This window comes from Pelobates fuscus, chromosome 3 (genome assembly GCF_036172605.1).
Source record: "Pelobates fuscus isolate aPelFus1 chromosome 3, aPelFus1.pri, whole genome shotgun sequence".
Classification (NCBI taxonomy): Eukaryota; Metazoa; Chordata; class Amphibia; order Anura; family Pelobatidae; genus Pelobates; species Pelobates fuscus.
The window spans coordinates 358,369,799-358,372,852 of NC_086319.1; positions in this window are offsets into that span (position 1 = coordinate 358,369,799).

The window sequence follows — 3,054 nt, forward strand, 5'->3', positions numbered from 1 at the left end:
GCAAGGTAATCGCTAAGAGCAGCCATCTTGAATTTGTATCACTCTCTGACTAAGATAATTTGAAGTTTTATTTTAGGTTACAAAGTGCAAAAACAATTGTAATCCAGTAAGGCATTTTTTTTCCTAAAATCGCACAAATCCACCCTCTAGGAAGTCTTTCCATTGGCCCAAAATGTAAAAGGTCAGGGTTAGCATCTTTGAAAACAGGTTTGATAATAACATCCCGAATGCAGACTGTGATCCTGCATGATTTATGCTGATTAGTCTTGCTAACAGTTGAAAAGTATAAATTCTGTAAAATGTAAACCTCTTGGATTATATCTCTTTAATTCACTTTGATTTCAGAGATATATACTTGTCAATTACACTTTGTAATTACATGAAAATGTAATTATTATTCGCTGTTGACTGGGAAAACAAGTTTTAAAAATAAATAAATAAATAAAAAGAATTGAACAAATACTGTGCTGAGTGTTGTATTTTGTTCTCAAACATATGTTTTGGAAAGTACATAATTATATGCAAATCCTTTTTATTTGTAGGTGTTACTGTGGCGTTTAACCTTTGTATAGGCATTATATATGTATTGCAATGTTTGGGTGCCCTGCAAATGCAGGGTTTGGATATTAACACTTGCTGATACATTTTAACGATAGGTAAAAGCTAACTCTGACACTAGCTGCCATGGATTCTAAATATTAAGAAGCTCACACAGCTATGGCTCTTGCTAAGCACCATGGGATCTAGGCCCTTTATTTATAGTTGTGCACAGCATATATATATATATTTAAATTTAACCCAAGACCTCAAGCGTTGTGTGGCAATGGTTAAAAAGGGCAGAGTTTAAGATTTCACCTACCACTGGCCCAAACTGGCTGAGGAAGATGAGAGTTGTAGCTGAATGACAGCAGTTATTTTATTTAATTTCATATAAGATCCTCTACAATGTAAGCTCATTGACCAGGGCCCTCCCCCTCTCTGTTCCTGTATGGCAAGTTGTCTGGTTACAATTACATGTATGTTAGTCCACCCATTGTACAGCGCTACGGAATTTGACGGCGCTATGTAAATAATAAAATAATAATAATAATAATCAGTTGCTCTGGTCAATACAACAATGTCACTTGAAAGACATGTTACAGAAACATAAAACCACACATAGCTATGTAATATTCTATTCACAGTTGTTTGTCATTCTTCTTCAGCTTTTTCTACAGGTAGCTTCATTTTTCTGGAGACCAGTTAACTGATGTACTTTAGCGAACACGGGTCAATGGAAGAGATCTTGCCCATGTTCAAATATATGAGATGTGGGCAATTTTTGTGCATTGCATTGTAAGATGTCTGCTGTCATCAGTCATTGCCAACAATATATGGTGGGCAATGGCAGGATGTGACAGCCGAAGCTACTTGAGTCTCCACTATACGCCACATATTGGCAAAAAAATGGCAATAACTTAGTAACATGTACATCTTTTAATTGCGTTGGAATTTCTTGTAATTCCAACTCCGAGTTTTTTTTTTTGTTTTTTTATAGCAATTCTAACATAAAAATAAATAAATAACATTCTTACAGGATTTAGGGCCCAGTGCGTATGAGCTTACGGTATAACTGTCAGCTGGTTTTACTGTAAACTGAGGATGATCTAAGTACAAAGAGCAGAGTGTGGGAACAATTACAGCCCTGAAGGAAGGAATTTAGAAGTACAGGACAATGTCCAGGGGAATTTGTTTAAAAAAAAAAAAAAAAAAAACCAACATAATGGATAGTGAATCCAGAAGAAAAGGGAAAAAATAAACCTGTCGCTTTCTATTACTTAGAATCTACACCCAGCCTTAGAATGCAAGCTCTGGTAAATGGTACTTTCAAACCGCGAAACATTTTTTCTGGAATCAGAGTAATGAATTGACACTATGAGTTAAATTCTTACCGAAGTAGAAAAAAAAAATAAAGTAAATTAAATCAGAGGAAAGGGAGAAATGGGAGTGCCTGACAACAATTATCTAAGTCACAGCAGCTGGAAATACAACAAAGAGCACCACTGAGTGATGCCATTATCTCCCTCCCCCCAGCACCCCTTCCTCTCCCCCTCCATGTGTAACTTTCCATGTGTATATGGCTATAGCCACTAGGTGTCACAAACATATTTATTATACTATATGCTAAATAATGTTAAAAGAAAATACACTAATCCTAGTTATAGGCTGACTGAGGCGCGCATACAATCAGTATTGAAAAACCTCTTGATAAGTTCTACACTGAAACTGAGTCAGAGGTAACAAGTGATAATAAAACATATAATGGGGCTTATTCACTAAACAGTGTAACTGTGTTTCCTGAATATAAAACCGAATTGCAAACGTTTGGCACACAGACTATGAGAAAGTCTTCAGCTAGGTTATGGTAACAGCGTGGCTACTTTATCCTGAATTTTGCTATTCAGTTTTAAATTGTCCAAAAGTCACTGTTTAATGAATCAATCACTTTATGGTTTTCCATAAGCACACTAAGGTGCAGCAAGTTTCCATTTCACTTAGAAAGGCCAATACCTTCTCCCCAGCTGGTAGCTGCTGGCTGTGTGCAAGTCATCTCTGAAGTTTATTTATAAACACACAACCATTTTTAATCATCTAAATATACACATGTGTTTTTTTTATGAAAATACAAGTATACCAACGTGGTCCTTTATTTCTTAAACAGTAAACTTGGTGAAGAAACACTGAAAATGGGCAAACAATATCAAACAACATATTTTTAAGCAATTATTGTATCAATATTTGGCATTGCTCATTCTTTGCAGAGAGTCTTACTTCTATAAAACACTATTTTATTTAGTGCAACCTGTCCTGGCTGTTTGTTACATATGTAAATAATGTATCCTTGTGTTTTCTAATTGGAAGTAGTGCTGTTGTCCCAGATGTGGGCACAGTACCCCTAGTTCCACATCTACCCTTCCATCCCACAGCAGGCAGCAATCCCCCACCCCCTCCTGTGCTCTAATTACACTTTATACCGGTAGGTTTGGAGTTTGCTTGCATGGCCCCTCCCTTATT